We start from the raw sequence: 22,262 nt of genomic DNA, 5'->3' as shown, positions 1-22,262 counted from the left end.
TTTTCGTTTCTGTCTTCTAGCTGCTCCAGGATACTGGAGACCTACAGAAATATCAATATAATGTTTCAGCAGTCATACTCATTTTTTTTTTTAATTTTTTTATTAATCAAAAAAAAGAAAAGAAATTAACACAACATTTAGAAATCATTCCATTCTACACATGCACTCAGTAATTCTTAGTATCATCACATAGATGTATGATCATCATTTCTTAGTACATTTGCATCGATTTAGGAAAAGAACTAGCAAAACAGCAGAAAAAGATATAGAATGTTAATATAGAGAAGAGAATTAAAATAATAATACTAATAATATATATATATATATAAAAAGGAAAAAGAAAAAAACAAAAACAAAAGATACAAACACACAAACAAACAAACAAAAAACCATATTTCAGGTGCAGCTTCATTCAGTGTTCCAACCTAGTTACATTACACTTAGGTATTATTGTGCTGTCCATTTTTGAGTTTTTGTATCTAGTCCTGTTGCACAGTCTGTATCCCTTCAGCTCCAATTACCCATTATCTTACCCTGTTTCTAACTCCTGCTGGTCTCTGTTACCAATGATATAGTCCAAGCTGATTCTCGAATGTCGGTTCACTTCAGTGGGACCATACAGTATTTGTCCTTTAGTTTTTGGCTAGACTCACTCAGCATAATGTTCTCTAGGTCCATCTATGTTATTACATGCTTCATAAGTTTAGTCTGTCTTAAAGCTGCATAATATTCCATCGTAGGTATACGCCACAGTTTGTTTAGCCACTCGTCTGTTGATGGGCATTTTGGCTGTTTCCATCTCTTTGAAGTTGTAGATAATGCTGCTATAAACACTGGTGTGCAAATGTCCGTCTGTGTCTTTGCCCTTAAGTCCTTTGAGTAGATACCTAGCAGTGGTATTGCTGGGTCGTAATCCATTCTGCCATTCTATGTCTTTTGATTGGGAAATTCAGACCATTAACTTTTAGTGTTATTACTGTTTGGATAATATTTTCCTCTACCATTTTGGCTTTTGTATTATATATATCATATCTGATTTTCCTTCTTTCTACACTTTACTCCATACCTCTCTCTTCTGTCTTTTCGTATCTGACTCTAGTGCTCCCTTTAGTATTTCTTGCAGAGCTGGTCTCTTGGTCACAAATTCTCTCAGTGACTTTTGGTCTGAGAATGTTTTAATTTCTCCCTCATTTTTGAAGGACAATTTTGCTGGATATAGGAGTCTTGGTTGGCAGTTTTTCTCTTTTAGTGATTTAAATATATCATCCCACTGTCTTCTAGCTTCCATGGTTTCTGCTGAGAAATCTACACATAGTCTTATTGGGTTTCCCTTGTATGTGACAGATTGTTTTTCTCTTGCTGCTTTCAAGATCCTCTCTTTCTCTTTGACCTCTGACATTCTAACTAGTAAATGTCTTGGAGAACGCCTATTTGGGTCTATTCTCTTTGGGGTGCGCTGCACTTCTTGGATCTGCAAATTTAGGTCTTTCATAAGAGTTGGGAAATTTTCAGTGATAATTTCTTCCATTAGTTTTTCTCCTCCTTTTCCCTTCTCTTCTCCTTCTGGGACACCCACAACATGTATATTTGTGCGCTTCATATTGTCATTCAGTTCCCTGATCCCCTGCTCAAGTTTTTCCATTCTTTTCCCTATAGTTTCTGTTTCTTTTTGGAATTCAGTTGTTCCATCCTCCAGTTCACTAATTGTAGCTTCTGTCTCTTTAGATCTACCATTGTAGGTATCCATTGTTTTTTCCATTTTTTCTTCTTTGTCCTTCACTCCCACAAGTTCTGTGATTTGTTTTTTCAGATTTTCTATTTCTTCTTTTTGTTCAGCCCATATCTTCTTCATGTCCTCCCTCAATTTATTGATTTGGTTTTTGAAGAGTTTTTCCATTTCTGTTCGTATATTCAGCATTAGTTGTCTCAGCTCCTGTATCTCATTTGAACTATTGGTTTGTTCCTTTGATTGGGCCATATCTTCAATTTTCCGAGCGTCATCCATTATTTTCTGCTGGTGTCTGGGCATTTGATCAGATCTCCCTGGGTGTGGGACCCAGCTGGTTGAAAGGTTTTTCTGTGGAATCTCTGGGCTCTGTTTTTCTTTTCCTGTCCAGTAGGTGGCGCTCGTGGCGGTCGTTTGTCTGCGGGGCAGTCAGCCCGGGAAACCACGCGTGGAGGCGGGGGTCGCTGGCCATGGCTTGGGGGAGTGCCGGTCCAAATTGCCCAGCTGGCCCGAGACGCCAAGCGTGACGGGAGGGCCCCGCTATCCAATGTTCCCAGTCAGACCGGGGAGCCACGTGCGTGGAGGGGACCCCAGACGCCAGCCACCCCAGCCGGGAAAACGTGCACCCCTTGGGTATCTCACAGCAGTGGATTCTCCCTACCCGTTCAGCCGTTCCAGAATGGGGTACGCTGTCTTTTTTGGTCTCTGTCGTGACTCCGGGAGCTGTTTTGTATTGTTTCTGTTTCTTTAGTTGCTTTTCTGGAGGAGGAACTAAGACCCGCGCGTCTTACTAAGTCGCCATCTTCTCCGGACTGGATCTGTTTTACTTGTGCAGTTTACAATCTCTCCAAATTGAAACAAAGACTGAGACAGATCTTTTTTGCTTGTATCCCAGCTCAAGCCTCCAATAAAAATTTTACCATCATCCTACTGATTCTTGCTCACATTAATCTTGGATCCTGAATTCCTCTAAGTTGCTGTACTCATTCATATCCTCCATGGTAGAGGAGCTGTCGGCATGGGGGGTGCTGGTATGCAGAACAAGTCCCGGTAACAGCAGCAGTGGAGTTTTGTATCTCAACATCCTTTTTTGATGAAAATACTTCAAAGTATAGGAATAAAAGGGAAGATCCTCAACATAATAAAGGAAATATATGAAAACCCAACTGCTAACATCATCCTCAATGGAGAAAGACTGAAAGATTTCCCTTTAAGAACAGAAATAAGACAAGGATCACCATTGTTATACAGTATTATCCTGGAAGTTCTAGCCAGAGTAATCACATAAGAAAAAGAAATGAAAGGCATCCAAATTGGAAAAGAAGAAGTAATGCTTTCACTGTCTGCAAATGACAGGATACTATATGCCAAAAATCCCAAAAAATCTACAGCAAAAATACTAAAGCTAATAAATGAGAACAGCCAAGTGGAAGGGCACAAGATCAATGCCCAAAAATAATTAGTGTTGCTATACACTAATGATAAGGAATCTTAGGAGGAAATTAAGAAAAAAATTCCATTTACAATAGCAACCAAAAGAATCAAATATTTAAGGATACAAAAGACCAATATACAAAAAACTACAAGAAATTGCTAAAAGAAAGCATGGAAGATCCAAATAAATGGAAGGGCATACTATGATCATGGACTGGAAGATTAAATATAATTAAGATGTCAATTCTACCCAAACTGATTTATAGATTAAATGTAATATCATTTAAAATCCCAACAATTTACTTTGAAGAAATAGAAAAACCAATAACCAAATTTCTTTGGAAAGGCAACATGCCATGAATAGTTGAAAAGATCTTGAGAAAATGAAGTGGGAGATCTCACACTAACTTTAAAGCATAGTAGAAGCTACCAGTAGTCAAAACAGCATGATACTGGCATAAAGACAATATACAGACCAATGGAATCAAATTGAATGTTCAAAAATAGACCCTCTCAACTACTGACAATTGATCTTTGATAAGGTGGTCAAGTCAACCCACCTAGGACAGAGCAGCCTCTTCAACAAATCGTGTTTGGAGAACTGGATATCCATATGCAAGTGAATGAAAGAGGATCTGTATATCACACCCTGTACAAAAATTAACTTAAAATGAATCAAAGACCTAAACATTAGAGCTAAGACCATAAAACTTTTAGAAGAAAATATATGGAAATATCTTACAAATCTTATAACAGAAGGTAGTTTCCTAGACCTTACACCCAAAGTGCGAGCATTGAAAAAAGAGATAAATGGGAACTCCTCAAAATTAAACACTTTTGTGCATGAGAGAACTCTCAGGAAAGTAAAAAGGCAGCCTATGCAATGGAAGACAATATTTGGAAACTACATATCAGATAAGAGTTTAGTATCCAGAATATATAAAGAGATTCTTCAACTCAACAACAAAAAACAAGCCGAATTTTTAAAAATGGGCAAAAAACATGAACACTTTCCAGAAGATGCAATACAAATGGCTAAAAAGCACATGAAAAGAGGCTCAATTTCACTGGCTACTAGGGAAATGCAAATCAAAACCATAATGAGATATCATCTGACACAAGACTGGCCATTATCAAAAAAAAAAAAAACACTACTAGAAAACCACAAGTACTGGACACTATTTGTCTCAATGTTGGTGGAAACATAAAATGGTACAATGGCTCTGGAAGGCAATCTGGTGATTCCTGAGGAAGCTGGGTATAGAACTGCCATATGATCCAGCAATCCCATTATCAGGTATATATTCAGAGGAACCAAAGGCAAGGACAATTGCACAGTGACATTATTCATGACTGCCAAGAGATGGAAACAGCCCAAATGTTCATCAACACACAAGTGGCTAAACACTGGTATATACATATGATAGAATATTACACAGCTGTAAGACAGAATAAAGTCACGAAGCATGTAACAACGTGGATAAACCTTCAGGACATTATGCTGAGTGAAATTAGAAACAAAAGGACAAATACTGTATGGTCTCACTAATATGAACTTACATTAATGAGTTGACTTTGCCAGTTAAATCTGAGAACACAAGTTATCAGGAGATACAAAGAGAGTAGAGATAGGGCATTTGATGCTGAAGGAGTACAGAGTATTCAACAGGACTGACTGATTATTCAGAAAGGGATAGCACAACACTATTTCATGGTAACATGATACTACAAAGCCGAGTATGAGTATGATTGAAGGAGGAGGACTGGGGGCATGTACAATACCAGAAGAAATGATAAAGGATAAAGACTGAGATGGTGTAACTTAGTGAACAATGATGGTGATTAAATATACAAATATAAGAAAGCTTTTGTATGAGTGAGAATAAATGAATGTCAACTTTGCAAGATGTTGAAAATGGGATAGTATACAGGGAAAAAATACAATCAATGCAAACTAGGGTGTCTAGTTAACAGTAATACTGTAATATGTTTCCACTGAATATAACAAAGGCAAATATGTCAAAGCTAAATGTCAATAAGTGGGGAATATAGGGGAGGGGTATGGAATTGGAAATGTCCTTATATAGACAGTGGTGGTGAAGACATAGGTAGGTGATTATACCAGGAAACACTGATTTTTTTACTTAGCTTATATGGCCTGCTGTGTGACTAAAACTGTTTAAAAATAAACAGAGACACGACTTCCGGAGAAGATGGCGGCTTAGTAAGACACGTGGGTCTTAGTTCCTCCTGCAGAACAGCTACTAGAGAAGTAGAAACGATACAGAACAGCTCCCGGAGCCACGAAAGAGACCAAGAAGACAGCGTACCCCATTCTGGAACGGCTGACTGGCTGGGAGAACCCGCTCCGGTGAGATCGCCCAGGGGCGCGGGTTTCCCCGGGCCGGGGCGGCAGGTGGCCAGAGTCCCCTCCTCCCTCCTTCCCGGGCCGGCTGGGAGAATTGGACAGGCGGTCCGCTCAAGCTGCGGCGGCTGGTGCCCCCCCTCCCCACGCGCGGCCCCCCGGACCAGCTGGAAGAATTGGATCGGAGATCCCCAAGCCACAGAGAACGGCAACCAGGGTGCCTTCCAAACACATGGCTTCCCGGTCCGGCTGGGAATGATAGATAGACACTTCCCCAAGCCGCGGCGGCTGGCGCCCCCCAGCCACGCTTGGCGCCCCGGGATGGCTGGGAAATTTGGACAGGCGCTCCCCCAAGCCGCGGAGGTCGGGGACCCTCCCCGCGCACGGATCCCCGGGCCAGCTGGGAGATTCAGACTGGCACTCCCCCAAGCCGCTTCGGCTGGTGACCCCCCTACAGCGAGAGTTTTCCAAAGTTAAAGGAGCCACAGTATCCTTTACTGGTGGGACCCGCAGACAGATGAGCACCACGAGCGCCACCTACTGGGCAGGATAAGAAAAACAGAGTCCAGAGATTTCACAGAAAAATCTTTCAACCTGCTGGGTCTTACACCCAGGGAAATCTGATTAAATGCCCAGACGCCAGCAGAAGATAACGGATCACGCACAGAAAATTGAAAATATGGCCCAGTCAAAGGAACAAACCAATAGTTCAAATGAGATACAGGAGCTGAGAAAACTAATGCTGAATATACGAACAGAAATGGAAAACCTCTTCAAAAGCGGAATCGATAAATTGAGGGAGGACATGAAGAAGACATGGGCTGAACAAAAAGAAGAAACAGAAAAACTGAAAAAACAAATCACAGAACTTATGGGAGTGAAGGACAAAGTAGAAAGCTGGAAAAAACAATGGATACCTACAATGGTAGATTTAAAGAGACAGAAGCTAGAATTAGTGAATTGGAGGATGGAACATCTGAATTCCAAAAACAAACAGAAACTATAGGGAAAAGAATGCAAAAATTTGAACAGGGGATCAGGGAACTGAATGACAATATGAAGCGCACAAATATACATGCTGTGGGTATCCCAGAAGGAGAAGAGAAGGAAAAAGGAGGAGAAAAACTAATGGAAGAAATTATCACTGAAAATTTCCCAACTCTTATGAAAGACCTAAAATTACAAATCCAAGAAGTGCAGCGCACCCCAAAGAGATTAGACCCAAATAGGCGTTCTCCAAGACACTTACTAGTTAGAATGTCAGAGGTCAAAGAGAAAGAGAGGATCTTGAAAGCAGCAAGAGAAAAACAATCCATCACATACAAGGGAAACGCAATAGGACTATGTGTAGATTTCTCAGCAGAAACCATGGAAGCTCGAAGACAGTGGGATAATATATTTAAATTACTAAAAGAGAAAAACTGCAACCAAGACTCCTATATCCAGCAAAATTGTCCATCAAAAATGAGGGAGAAATTAAAACATTCTCAGACAAAACGTCACTGAGAGAATTTGTGACCAAGAGACCAGCTCTGCAAGAAATACTAAAGGGAGCACTAGAGTCAGATACGAAAACAGAAGAGAGAGGTGTGGAGAAGAGTGTAGAAAGAAGGAAAATCAGATATGATATATATAATACAAAAGGCAAAATGGTAGAGGAAAATATTATCCAAACAGTAATAACACTAAATGTTAATGGACTGAATTCCCCAATCAAAAGACATAGACTGGCAGAATGGATTAAAAAACAGGATCCTTCTATATGCTGTCTACAGGAAACACATCTTAGACCCAAAGATAAACATAGGTTGAAAGTGAAAGGTTGGGAAAAGATATTTCATGCAAATAACAACCAGAAAAGAGCAGGAGGGGCTATACTAATACCCAACAAATTAGACTTCAAATGTAAAACAATTAAAAGAGACAAAGAAGGATACTATCTACTAATAAAAGGAACATTCAACAAGAAGACATAACAATCATAAATATTTATGCACCGAACCAGAAGGCCCCAAAGTACATGAGGAATACACTGCAATCACTGAAAAGGGAAATAGACACATATACCATAATAGTTGGAGACTTCAATTCACCACTCTCATCAATGGACAGAACATCTAGAAAGAGGATCAATAAAGAAATAGAGAATCTGAATATTATTATAAATGAGCTAGACTTAACAGACATTTATAGGACATTACATCCCACAACAGCAGGATACACCTTTTTCTCAAGTGCTCATGGATCATTCTCAAAGATAGACCATATGCTGGGTCACAAAGCAAGTCTTAACAAATTTAAAAAGACTGAAATCATACACAACACTTTCTCGGATCATAAAGGAAAGAAGTTGGAAATCAATAATGGACGGAGTGCCAGAAAATTCACAAATACGTGGAGGCTCAACAACACACTCTTAAACAACCAGTGGGTCAAAGAAGAAATTGCAAGAGAAATTAGTAAATACCTCGAGGCAAATGAAAATGAAAACACAACATATCAAAACTTATGGGACGCAGCAAAGGCAGTGCTAAGAGGGAAATTTATTGCCCTAAATGACTATATCAGAAAAGAAGAAAAGGCAAAAGTGCAGGAATTAACTGTCCACTTGGAAGAACTGGAGAAAGAACAGCAAACTAACCCCAAAGCAAGCAAAAGGAAAGAAATAACAAAGATTAGAGCAGAAATAAATGAAATTGAAAACAATAGAGAAAATCAATAAGACCAGAAGTTGGTTCAATGAGAAAATCAATAAGATTGATGGGCCCTTAGCAAGACTGACAAAAAGAAGAAGAGAGAGGATGCAAATAAATAAGATCAGAAATGGAAGAGGAGACATAACCACTGACCTCACAGAAATAAAGGAGGTAATAACAGGATACTATGAACAACTTTACGCTAATAAATACAACAATTTAGATGAAATGGACGGGTTCCTGGAAAGACAACAACCAACTTTGACTCAAGAAGAAATAGATGACCTCAACAAACCAATCACAAGTAAAGAAATTGAATCAGTCATTCAAAAGCTTCCTAAAAAGAAAAGTCCAGGACCAGACAGCTTCACATGTGAATTTTATCAAACATTCCAGAAAGAATTAGTAGCAACTCTCCTCAAACTCTTCAAAAAAATCGAAGTGGAGGGAAAGCTACTTAATTCATTCTATGAAGCCAACATCACCCTCATACCAAAACCTGGCAAAGATATTACAAAAAAAGAAAACTACAGACCAATCTCTCTAATCAATATAGATGCAAAAATCCTCAACAAAATTCTAGCAAATCGAATCCAACAACACATTAAAAGAATTATACATCATGACCAAGTAGGATTCATCCCAGGTACGCAAGGATGGTTCAACATAAGAAAATCAATTAATGTAATACACCATATCAACAACTCAAAGCAGAAAAATCACATGATCATCTCAATTGATGCAGAGAAGGCATTTGACAAGATTCAACATCCTTTCCTGTTGAAAACATTTCAAAAGATAGGAATACAAGGGAACTTCCTTAAAATGATAGAGGGAATATATATGAAAAACCCACAGCTAATATCATCCTCAATGGGGAAAAATTGAAAACTTTCCCCCCTAAGATCAGGAACAAGACAAGGATGTCCACTATCACCACTATTATTCAACATCATGTTGGAGGTTCTAGCCAGAGCAATTAGACAAGAAAAAGAAATACAAGGCATCAAAATTGGAAAGGAAGAAGTAAAACTATCACTGTTTGCAGACGATATGATACTATACGTCGAAAACCCGGAAAAATCCACAACAAAACTACCAGAGCTAATAAACGAGTACAGCAAAGTAGCAGGTTACAAGATCAACATTCAAAAATCCGTAGCATTTCTATACACTAGTAATGAACAAGCTGAGGGGGAAATCAAGAAACGAATCCCATTTACAATTGCAACTAAAAGAACAAAATACCTAGGAATAAATTTAACTAAAGAGACAAAAAACCTATACAAAGAAAACTACAAAAAACTGTTAAAAGAAATCACAGAAGACCTAAATAGATGGAAGGGCATACCGTGTTCATGGATTGGAAGACTAAATATAGTTAAGATGTCAATCCTACCTAAATTGATTTACAGATTCAATGCAATACCAATCAAAATCCCAACAACTTATTTTTCAGAATTAGAAAAACCAATAAGCAAATTTATCTGGAAAGGCTGGGTGCCCTGAATTGCTAAAAACATCTTGAGGAAAAAAAACGAAGCTGGAGGTCTCACGCTGCCTGACTTTAAGGCATATTATGAAGCCACAGTGGTCAAAACAGCATGGTATTGGCATAAAGATAGATATATCGACCAATGGAATCAAATAGAGTGCTCAGATATAGACTCTCTCATCTATGGACATTTGATCTTTGATAAGGCAGTCAAGCCAACTCACCTGGGACAGAACAGTCTCTTCAATAAATGGTGCCTAGAGAACTGGATATCCATATGCAAAAGAATGAAAGAAGACCCATATCTCACAACCTATACAAAAGTTAACTCAAAATGGATCAAAGATCTAAACATTAGGTCTAAGACCATAAAACAGTTAGAGGAAAATGTAGGGAGATATCTTATGAAACTTACAATTGGAGGCAGTTTTATGGACCTTAAACCTAAAGCAAGAGCACTGAAGAAAGAAAGAAAGAAATGGGAGCTCCTCAAAATTAAACACTTTTGTGCATCAAAGAACTTCATCAAGAAAGTAGAAAGACAGCCTACACAATGGGAGACAATATTTGGAAACGACATATCAGATAAAGGTCTAGTAGCCAGAATTTATAAAGAGATTGTCCAACTCAACAACAAAAAGACAGCCAACCCAATTACAAAATGGGAAAAAGACTTGAACAGACACCTCTCAGAAGAGGAAATACAAATGGCCAAAAGGCACATGAAGAGATGCTCAATGTCCCTGGCCATTAGAGAAATGCAAATCAAAACCACAATGAGATATCATCTCACACCCACCAGAATGGCCATTATCAACAAAACAGAAAATGACAAATGCTGGAGAGGATGCGGAAAAGAGGCACACTTATCCACTGTTGGTGGGAATGTCAAATGGCGCAACCACTGTGGAAGGCAGTTTGGCGGTTCCTCAAAAAACTGAATATAGAATTGCCATACGACCCAGCACTACCATTGCTGGGTATCTACTCAAAGGACTTAAGGGCAAAGACACAAACGGACATTTGCACACCAATGTCTATAGCAGCGTTATTTGCAATTGCAAAGAGATGGAAACAGCCAAAATGTCCATCAACAGATGAGTGGCTAAACAAACTGTGGTATATACATACGATGGAATATTATGCAGCTTTAAGACAGAATAAACTTATGAAGCATGTAATAACATGGATGGACCTAGAGAACATTATGCTGAGTGAGTCTAGCCAAAAACTAAAGGACAAATACTGTATGGTCCCACTGATGTGAACCCACATTCGAGAATAAACTTGGAATATGTCATTGGTAACAGAGTCCAGCAGGACTTAGAAACAGGGTAAGATAATGGGTAATTGGAGCTGAAGGGATACAGACTGTGCAACAGGACTAGATATAAAAACGCAAAAATGGACAGCATAATAATACCTAATTGTAAAGTAATCATGTTAAAACACTGAATGAAGCTGCATCTGAGCTATAGGTTTTTTTTTTTTGTTTGTCTGTTTGTTTGTTTGTGTCTTTTTTTTTTACTATTATTATTACTTTTATTTTTTTCTCTATATTAACATTCTATATCTTTTTCTGTTGTTTTGCTAGTTCTTTTCCTAAATCGATGCAAATGTACTAAGAAATGATGATCATGCATCTATGTGATGATGTTAAGAATTACTGATTGCATATGTAGAATGGAATGATTTCTAAATGTTGTGTTAATTTCTTTTTTTCTTTAATTAATAAAAATAAATAAATAAATAAAAATAAAAATAAACAGAAAATACAAGTGCTGGAGAAACTGTGGCGAGAGAGATGTACCTAGTCACTCTTGGTAGGGAAGTAAAGTGGATCAGGACCTTCCGAGGGCAGTGAGGTGGCTCCACAGGAGACCAGCGGTGGAGTTGCCCTATGATCCTGCAACCCCATAATTAGGTGTACTTGGAGGAACTGACAGGGGGTACCGGAATGGACATTCATACAATGAAGTTTATGGCAGCAGTATTTGAAATCTGCAATGGTTGGAGATAGCCTAACGGTACATTCACTGAGAAATGGAAGGGGGAACTGTGGTACATATATATATATATATATATATATATATATATATATATATATATATACACACACAAGAAGGAATAAAATTGTGAGGCATGCAAAGAAGTGAATGAAACTTGAGGAGATTATGTTGAGTGAAATAAACCAGAAACAAGAAGACAAATACTATAACGCCTCACTAATACAGACTAACTATAATGTTAAATTGAACTCGAGAGCATATCAGGGGAAGGTCTATTGGAAAGTTCCTAGATTGTAAGCTCTTATAGCTGTCACATATACTCTGGAGTTGTAACTGTTACTTTTAAATTCTGAAATGGTGAGTTCTTTGTGTAAAATCTGGTCATTCCCTGGAACTTCAGGTATTTGTGTGACACCCGAACTCAGCTAAAGTTCTGCAGCCACAAAAGCTACAATGACTCCATACAGCAACTGTTAAAAACACTGAAAAAGCTATCAGACTTCAATTGTAGATATGAATGAAGCTTATCTTTCTAGAACAAAGGTAAATCATTCTAAAGGGTAACGGATCATACTGACTGCATTTTAATTTCAACTTTTTTGTGAAACCAAAGGAAGAGATGTTTATTTGGTGCCAAATTTACATTTTTGGTAGCACATTGTCTAATTTAACTCACAAGGAGTGAGATCTTGTTGGTTTGTACAGGCTGGTATGATGCCCCGATAAATCCCAGAGTAATTTGGGCAGAAGATTAAAAAGCATTTGCTAAGTTCCCTAAAGGTGCTGGGGGGAAAGGTGGAAATATTGCCCACCTGGGTAAGACCTGATATTTTCATAAGTTTTGGGGACTGCCAATTTGATGGGCTAGGCCCTCGATCTTGGGGTTGGCCCTTATAAAACTTATTCTTTCAGAGAGAAGCTAAGCCTACTTATGATTCCGCCTAAGAGTCACCCCAGAGAATCTCTTTAGTTGCTCAGATGTGGTCTCTCTCTCTCTAAGCTAATTCCGCCAGTGAACTCACTGCTCTCCACCCTATGTGGGACATGACTCCCAGAGGTGTAACTAAATCTCCCTGGCATTGTGGAACGTGACTCCCAGGAATGAGCCTGATCCTGGCAAAGTGGGAATGAGAAAGCCTTCTTGACTAAAAGGGGGAAGAGAAGTGGAACAAAATAAAGGTTGAGTAGCAGGGAGATTTGAAATAGACCTGAGAGGTCATTCTGGAGGTTATTCTTATGCAATATATAGATATCCCTTTTCATTTTTGGTGTACTGGAGTAGCTATAGGGAAATACCTAAAACTGTTGAACCGCAATCCAATAGCCTTGATTCTTGAAGACAAATGAGTAACTACAAAGCTTTTAAGGTGTGTCCATGTGATTGTGAAAACCTTGTAACTGAAACTTCTTTATCCAGTGTATGGATAGATGAGTACGAAAAAAAAAGACAAAAAGTAAAATAAACAATAGCAGGGTACAGGAGGTATAGGATGTTTTCGGTGTTCTTTTTTACTTTTATTTTTATGCTCATTTTTATTTAAAAAAAATTTTTTTGGAGTAATGAAAGTGTTCAAAAATAAATTGCAATGATTGAATTGATGATGAATACACAGCTATATTAACGATTCAGTGAACCACTTACTTTACACTTTGGATGATTATACTTTATGTTAATATATATCACAATAAAAAGAAAAAGGAATATTTGCCAATTTTGTTCATATATTAATGACAAATGGTGATCTAAATGTTCAACAATAAATGCTTAATTAAATACATTTCATAGAGTTCACATAATAGAATACTAAAATGTCATTAAAAATTATATTCTAGAACTCAGGTTCTCAAGCTTCAGTACTTACTGAAATCATCTAGGGAGTTTAAAAAATATGAAGGCTTGGTGCCACTCATAGGGATTTTGATTTAGTTGTCCTAGGGTACAGTCCGGCATTATACATTTTAAAAGCTCCCCAGAAGATTCTAACATCCAGCCAAGGTTAAGAACCACTATAGTTTTTCCTATATCACACAGAAAAAGACATAATACTTTACAAATTTAAAAACTTTAACATACTACCCCTCAAACTTAATCTGAAATAATATAAACATAACTCTCGTAAGTGCAAAATTTAACTGGAGAAAATACTTAAAAGAGCATTGTTTATGTTATTATATGTTCTCTATGTTATTAAATAACATTTACCTAAAAGAATATTATTGCCTATTATTATTAGAGACACTGTGGCTTGGTGGAAAAGAAATGTTAGTTGCTTTTGCAATAGGCTGCTTGCAAACATTCATGAGCCAGTTCTTTTTTTTACAGATCAATTCTTACTTTATTATTAGTTCCTACATTTATATTTTTGTTATACATGACCACCATCAAAACCACCAACTTACTTTTCCTCCCCATCATTTCCAAACCCAGCATTCCCAGTGTGGGAAACAGTGAAAATAAATGTAAGAGAATAAAACTGAGGCAACCACAAGGAGAGAGAAATGCAAAAGGTTGGAAATATAATTACTGTCCACCTATTTGGATATTCCAGGTTATTCCAGCTATCTCTTACCAAATGAATATACAAGACAAAATCAACTTCTTTCAGATGAAAAGGGATAATAACTGAAACTGTACATCAAATGACATAAAGAAAAAATGGCTAGGCAGAGGGAAAAAATCTGTTTCCACAACTCTCTTTATATACACATACACACACACATACACACACACAAAAGACAGAAAGAAAAAACAATAGGGAAAAGAAAAGAGCAAGATTGAATTTGATCTCATTTATATTTTCTAATGTTACCATTTTATAAAACAATGAACAAGTTCTCAGGAACATCTTGTTTGGCCCTAAATGTAAAGAAATAAAGGCAGCCAGTATAATTCAAAAACAAAATTATACTACTATTTATAATGAATAATTTCATAAATAATCCAAACCAAATCCCTAGACTCTTAAAGAATCACAAACTAATGGAAAAGGTCTCTCCTCTCTTCTTTTATTATTACTTTTTTTTTTTTGGTAAATATACATCCACACAGCTCATTCACCTACACAGCTCACTGTCTACATTCACAAGACTTTATTATTCCACTGTCAATGTTTTTTTTCTCATTACAATTCAATGTATGTTCACTGTAGGAAAATATGAATCCAAGAGTAAGCCACAGAACTAAAAATCTCTCTTTAGGCCACCACACAGAGATAAACACTACTAACAATCTTTTAGATTTATTCATGTACTTTGTTTTCGTTACAAAAACGAATGTGCATAACCTTTCAGGACTGTTTTGTTTTTATATAATAAAATATTTCAACATCTTTTTTATGCAATAAACACAGACAAGGATATCTGCACTGTGCTATACATCTATACATTTTTTTGATTATGTGAATAGTAACTCATCATATCCTTTAATTCTTGGCAATGATTGATATTTTTTTCAACACTTTTCAGAAAACCTTTTTGGCCTTCCTGGAAATACATTTTAAAATTAAACTACTGTCATTTTATACAGAACATGTAGATAAATGAGAAGGAAAAAATGTGAAAGTCCATACTTCTTATGATAAGAATAATCTGTAAACATTCAAGATGCCAACTGGCCTGCAAATAGAAAAAGACTACTAAATATTAATTTATAAATCCATTTCGGACCAGACCCTTAGGTCAATAAATCAGTTAGTCTATTTGATTTCCTGTCATTCTACTTCAATTTTATAGGTGAGATATAATCACTATTGTTCTAGATGTTGGGGAATCAACTTCTATAAACTCACAATATAAGTATGACAAAAATAAAATTTTTTTACTTTTCCTACATCTTTTCTAAAGATTTAGGATTGCTAAAATCTGCAATATATTCTGTCCAACAGTGTTTAGGTGTTTTTTTTTTTTCAGTCAATCTTATCATTTCATACTGGGTGCTTAAAAATTAACACTGCCAAAGTCCTTTGAGGGACGGGAGAAAACATATGGAACTATTAAGCTTTACCACCAGGAAACCTCTGTTACTCTCTCAAATATTAGGGCTCCCAAGTCAAGAGGGCAAACCCTTGCTCTTGTGAAGCTTATTTATGTGGCAAAGCTGAGCCTACCAATAGTAGTTATGGCTAAGAGTTACTTCTAGAGGACTTCTTTTGTTGGTCATATGTGGCCTCTCTCTCTCTCTAAGCCCAATTCTGCAAGTAAAATCATTACCCTCCCCCAGACATTGGACATGACACCTGGGGGTGAAAGTCTCCCTGGCAATGTGAAATACAACCTCTGGGATAAGACTGGCCCTGGCACCATGGGAAGGACAATGCCTGCCTAACCAAATGGGAGAAAAGAATTGTTAACAAAGTCAGTGGCTGAGAGAGTGTTCAAATTAGAGTTGAGAGGCTACTCTGGAGGCTACTCTTATGCAAGCTTCAGCTAGACATTGTTATTTACAATGGTTTGCAAACCCCAATCAAAACCATTCCCATCAACCCTAAAGAACACCTAGGGCTCTAGCTGAGATTCTACAAAGGTTCCATGCACTATGATTACTTTTCAGAAATCTACAACCTCCAGATGGGTTCCTAGGCCTCATAAGTCTTGAAACATACAGAGGCCAGCTTATCCAGAGAATCAACTAGTTCCATCTCCCTATCCAATATTATCAACAGTCCTTTCCAACATGAAAAAGTTAGAACAGGCATAGCCCAAATACCCCTAAAGATTAGGAGAAAGATCAAAGGAGAAGGAGGAGATATAACACAGAAGACAGGATTTAACAAATGAATATGACTGCTGAATCAATATATTGGTATTTCTTTTGGTCTCCAGTGCCTTGGGGCAGCTAGAAGAAAAAATGAAAACTCACAGAACTATAATCCATACCAAACTTTAAAATCTGTTGTATTATCACTAGCAAGGGACCTGACAGACTGTTCCATAGGCAAAACTGATCTTTGGTACTTCTTAACCTCCACTCTTCCTCCCTTCTGAATCCTTTCCCTACCTCTACCTTTTCTTTTCTGTGTAAATGTACTCTTTCTTCTTTGACCATTCCGAAATGATCCAAATCTCAAAAGAAACATAAAATTCCAATAAATATATTAAAGTATAGTGCTTCATAATAAATTTTTGGAGGTACAAAAACAGTCTGCAAAGTTAAAAATATGGTTCTCAATCATTTTAGAATGACATGATGCAAGAGAAATATAAATAATTAGCACACAGAAAAAAGCTATCCTTTCTAAAAAATCAAATAAATACAACTGAAAGCAACTTTATGAAGTCATTAAAATGACTGCCTACTAAGTAATGGTGAAATTGACATCCATATGTACTAAATACCAGAGTAGCAGTAAATCAGTACAACATTTTTTAGAAAGGTAGACAGACATAGCCCAAAATTTCAATACTATAAATCCAGCCTCAGGAATCTATTCCAATTTTAAAAAGTAATATTCCTCAATGATACTCATTCTGTGAACATTTTTTTAAAATTGAACATCTTAAATGACCAAAAGAAAAAGAAAAGGAAATCATTAAATGAGTCATGATACAACACTACCTTGAAGGAATATTAATAATTACAAATTCTATTATGAAAACAATTACAGAAATATGATAAATATTTAAAACACAATTCTGTTCAGAATTAAAATATTAAATTGCATAGACATTATGATAGCAATTATATACAAATATATACACTATATGGACAAAACCAGAAGGTCACATGCAAAAAAAAGCAAACAGCAGCTTTAATGCAGTGAGGTTATGAATGCTCCTCCTCCATTTTATAGTATTTATTTTAATGTCATGGTTGTTATACTTTAAAAAACAAACAACAACAACAAAAGAGAGTTGGGGAAGATAAAGAAAACATTAGTTTAGATGAGATTAGAGAAAATAAAGTATAAAATGGAGGCAAAAGTGAGTGTTTAAATTTACAAACTTAAACAATCTTCCCCAACCCATGCACTTCTACCAATGCTGAATTTTCCTTCATTTTTCAATTGTAATCTCAATCTTTCCAATCCAGGTCTTCCTACATGTTGTTCCCTCTGTTTAGAATACTCCCTCTTCTTCATTTAGCCAATTTCTTCCCACCTTTCCTATCCAGTTGGAATGTTATTTCCTCAAGGTGTCTCCTTGACCTCCCTGAGGATAGGTTCCCCTGCTCTTATAGAATCCCATATTTCCCTTTTTTTACTAGGAATATCATATCATTTGTTTACTTTACGTCATCCTCACTAGCTCTTTGCTCTATGAGCCAAAGGCCATGTCTGTCTTGTTCACAGCTGTATTTTCAAGAACCTACCAAGCAGCAGTATACAATGAGGCAATTATCTGTTTAAGCTAAAATAAAAAACATTATTATTTATTCAAAATCACATACTCTTTTACTTAAAAATTGTCAAAACCAGATTTATGAAACCATGATAACACAACCACTTTTGCTTCCATTTTATATTTTTCTCTAATTACAATACTTAAAGAAATTAATTTCTAGTACCATATCTCAAAAGTAAGTTATGATTCCCTTTGTCTGCCCATGCAAAAAAAGAAAAGTTATGAATTTCCTGTCCTTTGCAATATTCCAAGTTAATATTCTAGCTTTCACTATGCCTTATAATTATTAAACTTTTAATAGTCATTACTATAGATGGTAAGAATTCTGACATTTTTACATTAAAATCTAATATGACCCATAAATCTCTAAAAACTAATGAGAATCAGAGTTGTGATATATTCATTTATTCTATTTTTTGGCTAAAGAAAATTTATCAGGGCAAAGATAAGTTAGCACCGGGTTATGAGACAGAACTAATCTCTAGTGAAGCAATCACAATTTATATATGAACAGCTGCAGCTAGTTTATTGTTATAAAATAATTAAATTTAATGCTATTTCCTATACCTTCACAGTGAATACTATTTTTGTCAACATAATTCAAAATAGAAATTCTGCACAAAGGAATTTCTCTTGATAAAAGCCAAATGTCTCCTTTCAAGGTCATCTAATAGTCTAGAAAATCTTTCACTACCATTTTCCTCAAGATTTTGCAATAAAAGCAAAGGAGAAACTAATAAAGTACAACAATAAATCTTGTTCTTATGCAAGGATTCAAATCCTATTTCAATTAAAGAAGAAACGGGAATTCTGTCAATTAAAGAGCTGAGAAGTAAGGAAATCCAGTGATTACCATTCAATCTTCCTTTCTCTTCAAGGCAGGCTTCCTGACAGGCTGCCATCAACGAGCGACACGTGTCAGCTCCCTTCGGAAGAACCCTTGGACAACCTGAGACTATAGGGTAGTGTTTAACAGGCTGGTCTGGATTCTTGAAAAACATCAATTTCAAAATAGATACAAAAAGGCTGAGGAATTGTTTCAGATTAGAGGGGGCCAGAGAGACATGACAAGCAAATGGATGTATGACTAAACACATTGTTGGCTCCCACACTGGAGGGGAAATGGTATGGGGAAATGGTCAACACTGAAATTTATCTATGCTAGATTTCCTGTATTTGATCATTTTACAGTGGTTATGTAAGAGAATATCCTTGTTCTTCGAACTACACACTGAAATACTAAAGGGTAAAGGAGCATGACACATGCAACCTACTCTCAAATCGTTCAAAAGAAAATAACGTGTTTTTTTATTTTTATTTTTTTAATTTATTTTTAGAAATAAAAAAAGTAAAATAAAATAATGAACTGATCCTACTGGATGGCAAGGAGAGGGAGATGTAGAATTGCATCTGCTGAAAACAGATACACAACAGTCAAAGAAAACTTAAGAAAGAAAACAAATAGACATTGTTATTTCCCATCAGAATACAGCTCAGAACCAGGTAAGCCAGAAAAGCATACCTTCTGTGTTAGAATAAAACCTCTGTTAGCTACAATTTTTTACTTCATATTTTAGGGGGAAAGGGAGTAATTTCTTCACTTATGTGATACAGATCAAAGATTTTTAAGTAATAGTTTTTTCTTTTTAAGCACAGAAGTACTTCTACTAAAAAGTCTTTTGGGAACCAAATTTAACACTCAGTCTGGGTACCCAGAAAGTGAGGGGGAGGAGGAGGGATGGAGGTTCCTCTCCAGTCCTGTGCTTTGTCAGAGAACTATAGGTGTAAAGTTCCCCATAAAAGGCGTCTTTATCTGTACCAAGAGTGTATGCAACTTCCATGGCAATGGAGAGCCTCTTTATCCAAAAGAGAGATTCTGGAAGAGCAGTCAGGAAACCCTATTTTGCATAATTTCCAGGTTGCTTGTATCACCAAAATTAAGGTTTCTGATAATAAAGCATGCCAATGAAATACATCTTAGTGGTCATACTATGATGGCCAGAAACAGTGATCTAGCATGTCAACTTCTCTTCCTTAGTTAAAACAACAAATTCAAACAGGTCTGCAAGTAAAACTCAAACCCTGTCATACCATAATTGTCACAAGTAAACAACTTTGAAATGCTCTTCCAACATTAGTAATATTTAGTTTTCCTCTCCTTCTCTATATCTACACATCATATAAAGAAAATAACAAAATTATCAATAAGGATTTCCAGGAAGATGGCAAAACAGGACAGGTTGAGTTCACCCTTGATCCAAGAAACAGCTAGAGAAGAGACAGAAAAACAACTGGGACAGTGATTCCATGGTATAAGTAACCTGAGGGGGTCTTCTACACCACAAAGGTAGGTCCTGGTTGCAAAACCTGAAAAACTGAGATGCAGAGAACTGAATACATTCCACAGTGCAAACAGTCTAATGTGCCCCCTTCCAAACCAAGGCCGGGAGCCCTCGGGAGTGCAGGGACAGGGAGACAGGAACCAGGAAGTAGGCAAAGTCCCATTCCTGGAACCTGCTACACCCATGCCAGGGAACTCCCCCCACACCTGAACCCTGTCACTCGCCCCCCCCCACTGCACTCTATGCAATCCCGCCCAGACACCCCTCTCCACACAACCCCACCTCACACACCCAGCACATGCGTGCTCGGCTATCCCAGTACAAACCACCTCTCCTGCATAAGCATAGTATCACCCTGCCCCTCCCAAGACCCATGAACCCATGTCCAGCCCCTGGACCACAATCTCCTCTCTGGCCCTTGCAGGTAGCCACCTGCACACGTGGGCTATAGGTGCTTACCTTCATACCAAGGCAACACCCACCCCCAGCCCATACAGTCACACAACTCCGCCACGCCCCACCCCCAAGCTCTGTGCACACGTACATCAGTGTCCGGCCCCCCAGACACATGCACACGCATGAGCCCACTCCCGACACACCCCTCCAGCTCTTGGCAAGCACTGACCTGCACATCGAGACCACACCTGCTCCCAGCCCATGCAGGCACAAATCCCTCCCTGCAGTCCCTGAGCTCTGCGTACCCGCACACCAGCCACCTACACCTCTAACCCATGCACACCAGGGACCCTAGACCCATGCACGTGCATATCCACATCCTGGCCGCTGAGCACCCACGAATCGGTGCACTGACCTCTTAACACCTCCACCCAACCCCCATATCCCATACGTGTGCAGACCCTTGCCACACCCCTGGCACAAGTGCCCTTCTCCCATACCTGGCAGGTACTCGTATGTGCATCTGTGCCATATAGCCCCTGCCCTGCACACATGTGCACCGGCGCCAAGACCCGCCCACCCAACATCACGCGCTTAACCCACAACCTGCAACCTCTGCGATCTATGCTCCGCCCCCACACAATCATGCATCCGTATCCAACCCACACATTCCACATGCCCATCTGCCTCCTGCCCAAATACCAGCCCCCGCACGTCTGCACAGACCCCCACCTGCTCCAAAACCCATCATGGCACAGTCATGCCCGACCGACACCCTGTATCCTGCTCCACACCCATCCTGCAAATACAAAGCTTCAGACTACTGAAGGAAATCAACTTTTATAGTAACCCTATCAAGATATTTATATGCCATGAAGGTAACAGAAGACCACTAATCATATGAAGATACAGGTAGATAATAGCCCAACCTAATAACCAAACTAAAACACTGGAGGAAACACTGACTTTGGAACTAATGACAGATGTTCATATAAGTCTACTAAATAAAATCAGTGGGGTCTTTCCTTTTCCTCCAAACTGCAGTTCCCAAGATAATGCTTAAAATGAATCAGAGAAGCAGCTAGCACCAGAATATTACATACTTTAAGGAGACTATCACCTTGCTGATGGTCTTCTCCTAGACTCCAAATCATAAGCCAATAATTTCCAGTTTTTAAACCAACCCAATATGTGTTATCTGTCATAGCAGCCTGACAAATTAAGTCAGGGTCCAAACACTAAGGCCCCTGCAGATGAGCAAATTGAAGCCTAAACTTTAAATAACCTGTCCAAAGATCATAAAGCTAATCTTTGAGTCTCCACAAGGCTGTTTCTGTTTTTTTGCTTTTTGTTTTTTTTTTCCTGTTTGCATTGCTAACAACTGACTCCTAACCTGGAATAAAGGAAATAAAGATCAGTGAAAGGAAATAAACACCAGGATGTAGGAATAGATGACCTGT

General features: G+C 37.9%; 1 protein-coding gene across 2 annotated transcripts in view; it reads right to left on the bottom strand.

Moving 5' to 3' along the window:
- Positions 1-22,262, bottom strand: part of USP6NL (USP6 N-terminal like) — a 261,997-nt gene that overhangs the window by 220,411 nt on the left and 19,324 nt on the right. The gene's annotated exons all lie outside the window — the stretch shown is intronic.

This window comes from Tamandua tetradactyla, chromosome 7 (genome assembly GCF_023851605.1).
Source record: "Tamandua tetradactyla isolate mTamTet1 chromosome 7, mTamTet1.pri, whole genome shotgun sequence".
NCBI lineage: Eukaryota > Metazoa > Chordata > Mammalia > Pilosa > Myrmecophagidae > Tamandua > Tamandua tetradactyla.
Note: the sequence above shows the minus strand (reverse complement) of the source record. Positions and strands in the feature narration are given on the sequence as shown.